General features: G+C 37.8%; 1 pseudogene; it reads left to right on the top strand.

Annotated features, from left to right (window-relative positions):
* Positions 1 to 6,468: 6,468 nt before the first annotated feature.
* On the top strand, positions 6,469 to 8,865 carry LOC110230552 (annotated as a pseudogene).
* The last annotated feature ends 6,428 nt before the right edge of the window (positions 8,866 to 15,293 follow it).

The raw sequence follows: 15,293 nt of genomic DNA on the forward strand, positions 1-15,293 counted from the left end.
GTGTGGTGCAAGTATCTAAACTAGATATATTTCATTAAAATAATTAAAAAAAAATTGGAAAAGAGAATAAAGAAACAGTTTTAAAAGAAGAACCCTTAAGAAATCCACTTGAAACTCTCATCCCACATGTCATCATCGAAATGGTTTAATTTTAATTTTAAAATTAAAATTTGATTAAATACTTGATATGTTTTAAAATAATAATATTTTAATGTTAAGATATTTTTTGGGATATCTAAAGGATGGAAGTTCTCTTATACACTAGTGAGGCTTCAAAACACGACAGTTTTGAGAAAGTAGTTGTTGAGTGTGAATATATGTGTGTACACTCCCAAATAAAGCAAATGTAGATTTAACTTGCTGTTTTACAACTCCAGCTTGTTGGGGTGAATATAGACGACTTCCTAAGTTAAAAGAGAACCCTCTAATCTTAGAAGGTCTCCAAGTCGTGGCTTCAGCTGATGATAAGGTGGGTTCACAAGTTTTCTTATTTACACCCGGTTTTGGACCTCCATGGTAATCTCTTAAACTAGCTCGAACGAAGGATGAATTTCTTTGATCATTCTTCTTAGAATATTTGGTGTACGGATGCAAAAAAAAGCCAAGATCCATTGGTTGAACAGAATCTCCATTTGGCAGCTCGCCTTGCTTGTAAACTAGTTCTTATAAGCCCCCACGTCCGTTTGGCAATTTGGGTTGTTGGTTAACTATTTCACCCGAACCATTATTCTTCATAGGATATATTCCTTGGGGAATATCTAAGCCTAGGCCATTTGCTTGATCATGATTTGATTTATTTTTCAAAATAAATTGATATAAATTCACAAATAATAGTTTAAATTAATATTATTTTATAAGTGACAAACTAAATTTGTTTTCTTATGAACTTGAATCAAATCTTCATTTATTAAAACATTTTAATTTTACTCATCAGTTTAAATTTTAGTGCTAAATTTCACAACTAATGGTTTCATATTTGATTATATGATTTATTTAAAAAATTGTTTATTTATAGTTTTTTTTTCTATATTTCACACAATTTGAATATGAGTGGTAGGTTGGCAAAAAAAAAAAAAAACTATGAGTGGAAGGATTCATTCTAATGATTTTATTTTAACTAAATTTAATTTGAAAATATGATTTCATTTTTTTAATCTTAAGGACTAATAATTTTAATGAAGCTTTTAAAAAAAAATAAATAAACCTCAAATTTTAAATAAAATAAACATTATAATTATCTTTATATAATTATCTATTGGAACAAAAAAAATATAATGATACATTTATTAAATATGAGTTACGAAAATTTATTTGAGATAATATGGAGGTTAGCAAAAAGTATATGATATATGCATTACAATAATTTATTTTATTAAATATCACATAATGAAAAACAAATACATGAATATGTTAGGAAATAAGAAAACATCTAAAGTATAAAATGTAGATGGATCTTCTGAACATTATTTTATTTGTTGTGCGATTATTAGAATTGATATTCTTAATTCTCCATCACTAGTAAACCTGAAAGTTTTCTTATAGTCATCAAAAATTTTATTTTGCTTCGGAAAATAAAAGAATTAATATGTATAATCTAGTATGGTGTCGAAAATATAATTAAAAAAAAACAATGTTAGATATATGTCATACTTTTAAAAATAAATTTAGAATCAAATTTTTACAATGATGTTTTCTTTGATATTACCCATATAGAAATATAAAAAAATAGATACATGAATATAGTTGAAAAGGATGAGAGAATGACTTCTTATAAGATGATAATCTAAAATAGACAATGGATATTAGTCTTCAAAAAAATCAAAGAGAATGTAAGAGATATATATATCATATAATCTCTAAAATTAAAATTTATAAACTACGCTTATACAATTATATTTAATTTGATTTTTTAAAATCCATACAACAACAACAACCAACCAAAAAAATCTTAAAACTAAACCAAAATGAAAATTAAGATTTGAGATAAAGTAGAAGAGGATGAGAGAATGAGTGAATGAGTGAATGAGAGAATGAGAAAATGATTATTTATAGAATGATAAGTGATGGGAGTTGGGAGTTACAATTTTAATTTATTGTGTGTTGAATAAAATTGAGTGAAAAATATAGTTAATGCATAGATTTTATGATTTCAGTTTTATATTAAAGTGTGAGTTAATGTATATGATTAAATAGGTTATTTATTTGTGTTTTAATTGAAAATAATTTGTGAAAGTAAAGTTAATGCATAGATTTATGATTTCAGTTATATATTAAAGTATGAGTTAAATGTATATGATGATATGTGTTATTTATTTGTGTTTTAATTAAAAATATTATTTTTTCTTATTCTTATTGCCAAGTGGACTAATAAGGAGAAAGTGAAACCTTACTTTTATATATATGATGATAAAAGGTGCTTTAGAATGAAAACAAAACTAAGCTTTTTTAAGCTCATAGACAACGGTCTTTAAAAGCTAAAATACCAAACGAATCATAAAATTTTAAATAAAAGAGCCGTTTGAGACTTTAAAATAAAATCAGCCAAATATGGAAAGTTTTGTTGTCTTGTATCTTGAGAACTTAGGGAGGAACTAATGCATCTTTGAAATTCTCTGGATGTGAAAGAGAATCTTCAAAACACGCACAAATAAAGAGTGAAAGACCATTTTTGTTTTATTGCATTTGACTCCAAAAAGGGCAAGTTTGGTCTCTTTTGAATCCATATGATCAAGTGTGGTATGGTGCAGCTAGGATCATGTAGGAAAGCTTTAAAGAATCACTTAGAACACTTCCATTGCAAATGTCTAAAGAAGATACTTTGCACTAAAATAATTACAAAAAGTAAGAAAGAGAACAAAAAAAATGGTTCTAAAATAAAAACCCCTAATTTAAAAAGTGTCTTCATCAAGACACTTTGATTGAGTTTGTTATTATTTTTAAAAAATCCATAATATAATATTAGTATTTTATAATTAAATTTATGTTAAGACACCCATAAAAGTTATGAAATGGAGATGGTTTAAGCAATCCACTAAAAACTCTCATCCCACATACACAAACAAAAGATTATAAGGAGTTGCCTCTCTTAAGACCGAAGGATAATGCCTCTCAGGGTTCTTCAGCTATGAGCAGCATGTGATGAAGATGATTATGAAATTAAGGATTACATAAACAAAATCCCAGCAGAATATGAAACCCAATTTTTTCATTTTTTTCCAATGGAATTGAGTATTCTGCTGAGGATTTTGTTTATGAAATCTCCAACTACATTACTATAGATGCTTATCAAATTCCTTGAGAAATGTTATGTTGAATCCTAAAAAAAAAGTTCAGTGATGAAAATGAGAAAAAACAAATATTATGAGAATAACCATCCAAATAACACTTGAGATCAAAAAGAAACTCAATAAAAGATTTGAAAAAATGTTAGTGACAACTTGTATATAAATATGAAATACTCAAAAACGTTAAGAGATTTTTCTATCAACCAAAACTACACTGATATGGAATCAAATTGAATCCGATTGAGATAGAGAATCTGAGGAAAATTGAGAAATGATTTCTTTAATAGTCTATGAGGAAGCGAAATCGAGAAATAAATGCCGGAAGAAGAAGAAGAAAAGGAAATTTCACCAGATCTACGGTGTAGAACAACACTACGGCCTACGGGTGGACAAAACCGAGTATAAACTCAACCGTCTAAACCGAAACAGAATTTATTATAACCAGACGGTATAAAATTTTCTATACCAGATTATAATACTACACAATATACAAAAAATTGACTTGTGGCAATTATATTTGATTCTCTCAATTAAAACACACGAAATCAGAGAGTTTGCTTCACAGAAATAATCCTAATCCGCAAATTCAATAGAAAGGAAGTATATCACCCACTTAAATTCTAAAGACAATAACACAAACTCAAAGATAACACTTTGTAGAAAACTAGATTTCATTGAATGGAATGAAAAAACAGAAAAAATTCATAAAATGTGCTTTACATAAAAAAGAAGTTGAGTTTTTATAGGCTCATAGACAACGGTCATAAAAAGCTAAAATAAGAAAAGAATCTTAAAATTTAAAGAAAATAGCCGTTTGAGGCTTTAAGAGAAAATCATCAAAAAATGGAATGTTTTGTTGGCTCGTATCTTGAGAGCTATGAGAGGAAATAGCGCACCTTTGGAAGTCTCTAGATATAAAAGAGGGTCTTCAAAACACGCACAATCAAAGAGAGAAAGAGCCGTTATAGCTTGATTGCATTTGAGTCTAAAAAGGACAAGTTTGGTCTATTTTGAATCCATATGATCAAGTGTGGTGTGGTGCAAGTATCTAAAATAGATATTTTTCATTAAAATAATTAAAAAAAAAAAGTGGAAAAGAGAATAAAGAAACAGTTTTAAAAGAAGAACCCTTAAGAAATCCACTTGAAACTCTCATCCCACATGTCATCATCGAAATGGTTTAATTTTAATTTTAAAATTAAAATTTGATTAAATACTTGATATGTTTTAAAATAATAATATTTTAATGTTAAGATATTTTTTGGGATATCTAAAGGATGGAAGTTCTCTTATACACTAGTGAGGCTTCAAAACACGACAGTTTTGAGAAAGTAGTTGTTGAGTGTGAATATAGGTGTGTACACTCCCAAATAAAGCAAATGTAGATTTAACTTGCTGTTTTGCAACTCCAGCTTGTTGGGGTGAATATAGACGACTTCCTAAGTTAAAAGAGAACCCTCTAATCTTAGAAGGTCTCCAAGTCGTGGCTTCAGCTGATGGTAAGGTGGGTTCACAAGTTTTCTTATTTACACCCGGTTTTGGACCTCCATGGTAATCTCTTAAACTAGCTCGAACGAAGGATGAATTTCTTTGATCATTCTTCTTAGAATATTTGGTGTACGGATGCAAAAAAAGCCAAGATCCATTGGTTGAACAGAATCTCCATTTGGCAGCTCGCCTTGCTTGTAAACTAGTTCTTATAAGCCCCCACGTCCGTTTGGCAATTTGGTTTGTTGGTTATCTATTTCACCCGAACCATTATTCTTCATAGGATATATTCCTTGGGGAATATCTAAGCCTAGGCCATTTGCTTGATCATGATTTGATTTATTTTTCAAAATAAATTGATATAAATTCACAAATAATAGTTTAAATTAATATTATTTTATAAGTGACAAACTAAATTTGTTTTCTTATGAACTTGAATCAAATCTTCATTTATTAAAACATTTTAATTTTACTCATCAGTTTAAATTTTAGTGCTAAATTTCACAACTAATGGTTTCATATTTGAATATATGATTTATTTAAAAAATTGTTTATTTATAGTTTTTTTTTCTATATTTCACACAATTTGAATATGAGTGGTAGGTTGGCAAAAAAAAAAAAAAACTATGAGTGGAAGGATTCATTCTAATGATTTTATTTTAACTAAATTTAATTTGAAAATATGATTTCATTTTTTTAATCTTAAGGACTAATAATTTTAATGAAGCTTTTAAAAAAAAACAAATAAACCTCAAATTTTAAATAAAATAAACATTATAATTATCTTTATATAATTATCTATTGGAACAAAAAAAAATATAATAATACATTTATTAAATATGAGTTACGAAAATTTATTTGAGATAATATGGAGGTAAGAAAAAAGTATATGATATATGCATTACAATAATTTATTTTATTAAATATCACATAATGAAAAACAAATACATGAATGTGGATGTCGGATTCACACAACATCTAAAGTATAAAATGTAGATGGATCTTCTGAACATTATTTTATTTGTTGTCCGATTATTAGAATTGATATTCTTAATTGCTATCGTATTTCTTGCTCAAGAGGGAGATCCTTTTACATGGCCATTGGCCTCCATATTTATACATAGAGAAACGACATTAAAAATGAGTAATTAAGTACAATTATTCCTTCTTAAATGTGTCCGTTTTGATTCCTTGATTTTAATGCTCAACGTTTAAATTTGAGTTGACTCTGATCTTTATGGGCCTCGCCTTTCGGCCCAAATGTCCTTGGACCGACTTAACCATGACCTCGTCTCCGGACTCGTGTCGGGATGCAGTCACTTCGGACTCGTGTCGGGATGCAGTCATTCCAATTTGGATGACTTTAAATGCTTTAAATGACCAAAGATTGCGCTCGAGAATCTCTTTGATTTCCCGCCGAAAATCTCATTACTCCTTTAATTTCGGCACTAGCCATTTTTACCCGAGTGACATCTGTCATCATTATGACCGTATATTAATTATTTACTATTAAAGCGGGAAACCTTTCCACTTCCCCCACGATTCCCAAGGCGGTTTCACCATTATCACTTAACCTCCGTGAGGTAACTTCTTTCATCATTACTTCTTTTACTTTTGCATTTTTAGCCGAAATTTTTCTCTTCTCTTTCTTCGCCGACTTTTTCTTTGCCGGATTTTAAATTCCTCATCTTCTCCGATGACTTCTGACTCCGAAAGACCCGAGTCTCCGTCATTCGACGATAGGCGCCCTAGTAATGACGAATGCACTCGCCCTAATGATATTGCCGGTCCGCACTATAGATCCACTTGTACTCTTCAATCCCTCGAGTGATTGAGAGAGCTTTGCCGGATTCCGCCGGAAATTATGGCGGAAGCACAAATAGCTGCCCCCACAGAATCCCCAGAGAACCATCGCGATGGTTACTTCTGTGTGTACGAGATTTATTTCAAGGGTTGCGGATTAACCTTCCCGCTTCCCGAAGCCCTAGTTCGGTACTTGGCGGTTCTCGAAATCGCTCTTCCTCAATTGACCCCCAATCTTCTCCGAACCATACTTGGAATTATAACAGTAGCGGCGGAAGCCGGATACATTATAGGGGTCCCCGAGTTGAATGAACTTCTAAGCGTGAGAAGTTCATCGAAGAAGACAGGGTATTTCTCGGCATACCCTAATACTAACAGGAACGTCATTTCGCATCTTCCAAACAAGGATGAAAATTGGCATCACCCTTGGTTCCTGATTAAGAAAACCCCTGCTTCGATTGGAAGTCTATCAGATTTACTTCCATCGAAGTGGTCCGCGAAACCTGGTAGAAATTAGGTCGCATACATTCCTCCAATTTTATTATTCCTATTGATTAAACTTGTTATTTTCACTTCGCAGTTTTCGTCGCTCCGACCTTACCAACTGAAGAGTTCATTGGCTTCTTCAAAATAATCCTCGAAGGGGAAACCCTTTGGAATTCTTTCACTCTTGATCGGTTCATAGAAGCCAATCGAAAACTCAGGATGAGCCCTCCCAACCATCTTCATCGTCTTCCGCCTCCTCCCTCAACCCAGGGAATGTCAGCTCGGGCTCTCACTGCCCAGCGAAAAGTGATCTCCAAGCCGATGGCTGAGGCTTGCGACGAGAACAAGGCGTTCCTTGCGACCGCCATTGACAAAAAAGACTATAGCAAAACCTTATTGGTTGACGACGGTAGCACCGAAGGAGCCAGATCCGTCGCCGTTTTCAGATTGACACCTCGACGTGAACGTCACGATGACCGTCCTCCCCGGAGGTTTCAATCTCCTAACCGTGATTCTCATCTTTCTTCCCGGGATGACTTTAGCAACGAACCGCTCAAGGATTTAATTCGCAAAAAGAGGGACAGGTCATCCCGCAGTGGTTTTTCTCCGCGAAGAGAGAAGTCAAGGGCCCGGACTGACCGTTCTCCTCGATCGCCCCCTCCTGCTGAACCAATGGGTCCGCCCCGTCCTGTTGATATGTCTTCTTCTTCCCAACGTAGTGGTGAGAAGACGATCCTGGGTGCAGCTTCTCAGAAGGATAGTTCTGAGTCTCGAGATGATTCTCCGAAGACAAAGCCTGCTCTTGTTCCTCAGATCAAGTCGCTCTCAGGTATGACGATACACATGTATTCTTTTCATCATGTGGGGAGCACATATCGAACTATTCTTTCGCCTTTTATTTATTTTGAATTTCTAAAACCTTTCCTCTTTCGCTTTCGTAGCCATGGAGAAAGAAGGTAACGTTTTTCGGTGCTTCAAAACCCGGTCAGGTGCGATCCTGCCGGAATTCAACAAGTGGCGCTCTGCAATTCGTGAACGATACCTACTTCATGCTCATCATTCATCTCGGGTTAGTTCCGCTTCAATTTCTAACTTTACCGTCATTTTTCGAACCGATCCGTCATTCCGGGTTTATGTGTAATATCAGGCGAACGGCGAGCTCAATGACATAATTGAACATTACGAAGGGTTGGTCATTGGTCAGGAGAAAGAGATCGACACGTGGAAGGACAAGTTTTCTAATCTCGAGGTTGACCTCCGCTCTTCTACCGACTCCAAGCATGATTTGGAGGACAAGGTTGATGGTCTTTCGTCCGAGCTTGCGAAGATAAAGGGGGAGCTACAGGACCAGTACGACCAAAATTTCAAACTCCAGGGCGAGCTATCTGGTGTTCAGGGTAGACTTCATGAATCCGAATCAACCGCCGACACCCTGAACAACCAGCTTATTGAGCTTAACGCGAAGTACAAGGCGATTGCCAAATTGCGTGACTCCGAGTTAGCGAGGTTGGCATCAAAAGCCAGAAAGGAGGTTAAGGGACGCGGGATGGAGTTGATCCAATGGGCCATCCGATTCATGCAGACCGAGAAAGCTAGATCAGATTTGGAATCAGACATCAAGGAGCACGAGAGCAACCTGATCTTGTTGGATCAAATCCATGATACAGATTTCTCCGAGGAGCAAGAGAGGACCAAACTGTCGGCTAATCTTTCTGAAAAGCGGAGTCGCCTGGCAGCTCTTCCTACTTCGACCTTCAACCCGCAGGACTTCGAGGAATTCTTCACTGAATCGCCTCCTATAAGCGAATCGGGTCTAGACTGGGCAGGTAATGCTTGGCTCCTGACACTTACTACCTTTTTCTCACCTTACTTGTTTTTTTTTAAAAAAAAGTTGACTGGAACTGTCCTTCCCAGGTTCAAGTGAGGCGGAGGATGTCGTCCCACCCGAAGTACCTGCGGCACCGGCGGTTACTCTGGAGGATGGTTGTAATGTAGAGGGCGAACCAAGAGCTCCATCCGACCAAGCACCAGTCAAGGAGGTGAATGAAACTTCGGTTGCTGAGCCGGAGTTCGAGGTGGATATCACTCCGTAGTGGCTGCGTCCACTTTAAATTGGGGATTGTCCCATTTATTTTAAAACTTAATTTCGAACTTGTCTTTGCCTAAGGAGGCTTTATTATTTCTTTCGAACAAGATATTTGCCTGAGGAGGCTTTTAAACCTTTCTAGGTTATGACCCAAGGGGGTTTGGTTAAAATTATATGCGGGTTTGCAAAGTCCGCTTTTAACCTTTTGTGGCCTTGTGGTTATGCTTTTGAGATTTTTAGGCTGATCAGACCTTTCTCTTAAGAATGCGAGAACTGAGCTAGGCTTAAAGCGAGTTCCCCACTTCGGGTTTAGTCAACTCGAAAAATTTATTGGGCTTGGGCCTTAGAAACTTTTGTAGTTAATGCGACGGTTGCTCTTTCCCTTCTTATAAGTAAGGAAAACGGCTCGTCTTTAATGCAATAACTGCCTTTTCTCGATTTTCCAAAAATGGTTTAAACCACTCGGACACACTACCATTATTGGATTTATGGTTCCAAGACAAACCCTAAATCATTATAAATAAAGGCTTACCTACTTCTAAGCTTTATTAAACACGATTTTAGAATCTTACTTTAGAAATATTTCAAGAATGGAAAGCGAAAAAGTAGCCCCCGTTGATCCCGGCAGCCCACTTTTTTTGTCCGGCGATGGCTTTGAACCGGCCGGCGTTCTTTTCCCCCACGCCGTCTTTCACTTTCCTTCAAAGGAGAAGAAAGAGGCTTGCGATTTTATTGACAAGGTAAATATTTAAAGTTTTTGATTTAAAAACTTTTTGTTTCATCTTAATCATTCATCTTTATGCTAGGTTGCCGACAAGCACCGTCGCTTGTGTGAAGAGAGGCAACGGCTGGGCCTTAAAAGGCAAACACTCGAGGCTCGCATTGCTCGGGTGGAGAGGAAGGTACGGGCCTTGGAAAGTGATCCCTTTCAATGGGAATGGCGGAACTTTGACTCTGTCGCTGAGATCCCGAAGATGCTTCGGATGTATCTCCGCGCTAAAGGAGTCCCGGGTCCCGTGAACGCCCCCGTTTGCGCCGTTCCATCTGACAGCGAAGAAGAAGACGAAGAGGAGGTCAGCACCTGTCGGAAACGCGTTCGAGATCATCCCGAAGTGGATGCCAGGAACAAGGCGTCCACTTCGAAGACTAAATTGGCGATGAAGGAGCCTGTTCCTGAGCCTCTTCCATAAATGTTCTCTAACTTCTTCACTTATTTAAACTCGTAATGGGCTTCGGCCCCTTTTTATTTATGGAAACATTTGCAACTTTCCTTTCTTTTCAAATATTCTCGGAGATGCGTCTTTTAATGTAGGATCTGTTCGAGGTCATAAATCTCTCCGCGAATCACTCCATTCCTTGGATAGAATCCGCAGCTTGCTAGGGATATGGGGTTCCTATAAATTATAGTTTCAATTTCCCTTTAATCCTCACCATTCTTTTTATTTTTGTAGGTATGGAGTTCAATCTTCGCTGTTCAGAATCTATGCCCGACTTCTCCAGAATCGGAATTATAAACGAAGATGTTCCGAATGAGCCAAGCAGGCAGCTTCCTCCACTTCGCGGCTTCTTAAGATCTCAGATTCGAGCCCCATGTGCTTTGATCAGGGATCTCCGAATCAGAGACCAAGGGACAGCGACGGCGTTCATAGAGGCACTCGCGCTTCAACACCGGAAGTTTATGTTGGAAAAGAGGAGACTCCGGAAGAGGATTAACCGGATGCAACGCAGGCTTACTACGGTGTCAAGAGATCTTCACATCCTTGAATCTCACCTCGGAGAGTGGATTGAGCTTGGAATATCTGACTTTGCTCGAATTCCGGACTGCATGATGCCAATCCTCGATCTTGCTGGTCAAGGAGTTGAAGTGTTCTGCTCATCGACAAGATTTTCATAGTCCGAAGTGTACGATGAGCGACATCCCGTCTTTTGAATAAATGCTCTATTTCCAACCTCTTGTATGTTCGTATAGCCGAACCTTTATTTGCTTCACTTGTTCGCACAGTCGAACCTTTTTCCTTTAATAAAGAAATAAAATAAATTTTATTAATAGCTGAACTCGTTTCCGAGCTACCTACGTACCCATTTCGGGATCAAGCCACATCGTAGTTCATGTACATAAACAATGCATGTAGCTTTAAACATAAAACTTCTTTAGGTTGATCACATTCCAAGGTCGCATGACTGGATTGTCTTCTAAGTCTTTCAACCTATAAACACCGTTCCGAACCACTTCGGTAATAATGTAAGGTCCTTGCCAATTAATACCAAGTTTACCGGCACCTTCTTCTTTTTTGTTGTCAAAGACGCGCCTTAATATATAATCTCCCACGAAGAAAGGCCTACTTTTAACCTTAGAATTGTAATACCGGACTGCTGCCTGCTGGTAATTCTGGATCCGAATTAGAGCTTGATCACGCTTTTCATTTATGGTATCTAGTGAATCATTAAGCATTGCTGAATTTTCTTCCTCATTTAACGGTGCTTCTGTTCGGCGAAGTCCGGGCACATTGAGTTCAGCTGGTACTACCGCCTCCATGCCATAAACCAAAGAGAATGGAGTTTCTCCTGTAGGTCGCCTAGGGGTTGTACGATAGGCCCACAGGACGGGTTGGAGTTCTTCATACCATCCTCCCTTTAGATGACTTAAGCATTTCTTGAGATTGCTTAATATTGTCTTGTTCGCGGCTTCAGCTTGACCGTTTCCTTGCGGATATCGTGGAGTAGAATAACTAACTTTGATTCCCCAGTCCACACAAAAGGCATTAAACTCGTGTGAAATGAATTGCGGTCCATTATCAGTGACTATTTCGTATGGAACTCCATGTCGACATATAATGTTTTTCCAAATAAAGGTCTTCACCGCCGAATCCTTGATACCAACATACGCCTCAGCTTCAATCCATTTTGAAAAGTAGTCCGTAAGGACTAAAAGGTACTGTACACCTCGAGTTGATTTGTGCAATGGTCCAATGATGTCCATTGACCACCTCATAAACGGGTATGGGGCGGAAATGGAGGAGAATAATTCCGACGGTTGATGGATCAATGGTGCATGGAGTTGGCAGCGCTTGCATCTTTGGGCGAACTTAACACAATCTGTGATCATAGTGGGCCAATAATACCCCATTCTTTTAACTTTAAAAGCCATAGCTCTTCCTGATGAATGACTCCCACATAATCCTTCATGCACTTCGTTCATGACGATTTCGACTTCGGGCCCAAAAATGCATAATAGGTAAGGGTCACTGACACCTCGTCTATATAACGCATCCTTTGACAGACAAAATTTCGCGCTAACGATTTTCATTTTCCTGGCCTGCCATTTATTCTTTGGGAGCTCACCTATCATGATGTAGTACTTTATTGGCTCCCTCCAGTCAGCCCCCAGTCTTTAGCCGGAATTTGGTCAACTTTGTGAAATATTCGTAGCTCTGGCTCGGGATGCTCGTTTGGTTCAAGAACATCCTCCTCGATTAACGGCTCGGTTTCTAACATTGTTTCTGGAATCACCTCTTCAGCTAAGACAACAGGTTCCTTGTTAGATGTATTCGATCCCTTTGACTTCCTTCGTTTGTTGGGTGGCGGTTCGATATCTGGTTCGCCACGGTCGCGTGCCGCTGCTCGAGACCTTGTAACGACGAGGGTTTCTTTGCTGTCTTGAATGCTTCGCTCCGAAATGCATTCCACTAGAATAACTCTCTTTAACTCAGGATCTGATGTTGACGCCAACGCGGCAAGTGCATCCGCAGTTGTATTCTCTCCCCGAAGTATGCGGATTAATTCAAATTTCGAGAAATTTTTAGATAAATCCTTCACCACTTCGAGGTACGCTTCCATTCTTGAATCTTTGGCTTCATAGTCTCCATTAAATTGGTTAACTACTAATTGCGAATCGCAATAAGCCAATATTTCCTTAGCTCCAACTCCTTGTGCTAATCGAAGTCCGGCAATCAGGGCTTCGTATTCTGCCTCGTTGTTGGAGGCATTGAATAACAACCGGAATGATTGTTCTAGAATTTCTGATGTTGGAGATTCCAACTTGATTCCTACTCCGGATCTTTGCTTTGTTGAAGACCCGTCTACGTGTAATTTCCAAGTTTGGTTCTCTGGTTGCTCTATCGTTCCAGGTATTGGTAACTCGGTTAAGAAATCTGCTAAAACCTGAGCTTTCATACTGATTCGGCTTTTGAATTCTATATCGTACTCGCTTAACTCCACCGCCCATTTCGCCAAACGTCCGGACTGACTTGGACTATGAAGTATTGTTCGGAGTGGTTGGTTGGTTAATACTTCAACCGGATGGGATTGAAAATATGGGCGCAGCTTCCGAGCCGAAGTTACCACTGCGAGTGCAAGTTTTTCCATCATTGTGTATCTTGTTTCCGGATCCGTCATTGACTTGCTTACGTAGTAAATTGGTTTCTGCTCCCCACGGTCTTCCCGAACCAAGACTCCACTAACCGCGTGACTTGAAACCGACACGTACAAATAAAGTTTTTCATCCACTTCCGGTTTGGACAGTATAGGTGGAGTGGATAAGTATGCCTTAAGCTGCCCAAAAGCTTCTTCGCACTTCTCATCCCAAAGGAATCCTTTGTTCTCTTTTAGAATTTGGTAGAAAGGTAACGATTTATCTGTTGATCTCGAGATAAAACGATTCAGAGCCGCAATCCGCCCAGTCAACCGTTGTACTTCTTTGAAGTTTCTTGGAGATGGCATGTTTAGAAAGGCGTTAATTTGATTTGGATTGGCTTCAATCCCTCTTTCTGTCACGATATAGCCAAGAAATTCCCCGGATGGGACTCCAAATGTGCATTTCGCCGGGTTCAGCTTCATTTGATACTTATTGAGAATATCAAAGCATTCCTCTAAATGCTTAACGTGATCCTCTTTCTTTAACGATTTAACCAACATATCATCTATGTATACTTCCATTGTTTTCCCGAGATGATTATGGAACATCTTGTTAACCAACCGTTGATATGTTGCTCCTGCATTTTTCAAACCAAAAGGCATTACCTTGTACCAATAGATACCTCTATCAGTGATAAATGACTTTTTTTCTTGGTCTTCGAGGTTCATCATTATTTGATTATAACCCGAGAAGGCATCCATGAATGTTAACAGCTCGTTCCCAGCGGTGGACTCTACAAGTCGATCTATATGTGGGAGCGGGAAACTATCTTTGGGACATGCTTTATTGAGGTCTGTGAAGTCGATACAAACCCTATCCTTCCCATTCTTTTTCTTGACAACGACAGTGTTTGCTACCCATTCCGGATATTGCACTTCTCTTATGGACCCTATCTTCAAAAGTTTATCCACTTCGTCATTTACTATTTTCGCTCGCTCCACTCCAAGCTTTCTTCTTTTTTGTTTCACCGGTTTGAAGCTTGGATCCACATTTAGTTCATTACAAATTATACTTGGATTTATGCCAGGCATGTCCGCTGCTGACCATGCAAACGATGTTTTGTTTTTCCTTAAGAGTTCGATCAAAGCTTCTTTTATTTAGCCAGTCAAAGTTGCCCCGATTCAAATTTTCCGGTCCGGCTTGTCTTCTTCCAACACCACTTCGATTACTACATCATCTTTCTTTTGCTCGCTAGGAAATTTTGTTCTTAGTCCTTCTTTTGCGGGCTTCGTTAATTGCTATTGAATCTTCATACGGTGGCTAGCTAGATAACACGTCCGTGAAGCTTCTTGGTCTCCCCGAATTGTTTCTACTCCTCTTGACGTTGGAAATTTTATACATTGATGATATGTAGAGGGGACTGCTTTCATTTGATAAATCCAGGGAGTACCTAGGATGATGTTGTAAGCTGCGGGCTTATCGAAGACAACGAAGTCCACGATCTTCGATACTTTTTTGGCAAGGACCGGTAGCTTGATTGCCCGAGAGACATGGCTGATTCACTTGTGAATGCAACTAATGGAGACGGAGGCCCCCCTATATCTGCCCGACTAATTCCCATTCTTTCTAAAGTACTTAAAAAGATCAAATCGACCGAACTGCCTGTATCTATAAGGATCCTTGATACTTCGAAGTTGGCAACGTCAAGGGTAATGACTAGAGCATCATCATGAGGTCTTTCGAGGTACCGCGTTTCTTCTTCATTAAATGATATTGATGCACCTTGAAAATC

This window comes from Arabidopsis lyrata (assembly GCF_000004255.2).
Source record: "Arabidopsis lyrata subsp. lyrata unplaced genomic scaffold ARALYscaffold_3, whole genome shotgun sequence".
Classification (NCBI taxonomy): Eukaryota; Viridiplantae; Streptophyta; class Magnoliopsida; order Brassicales; family Brassicaceae; genus Arabidopsis; species Arabidopsis lyrata.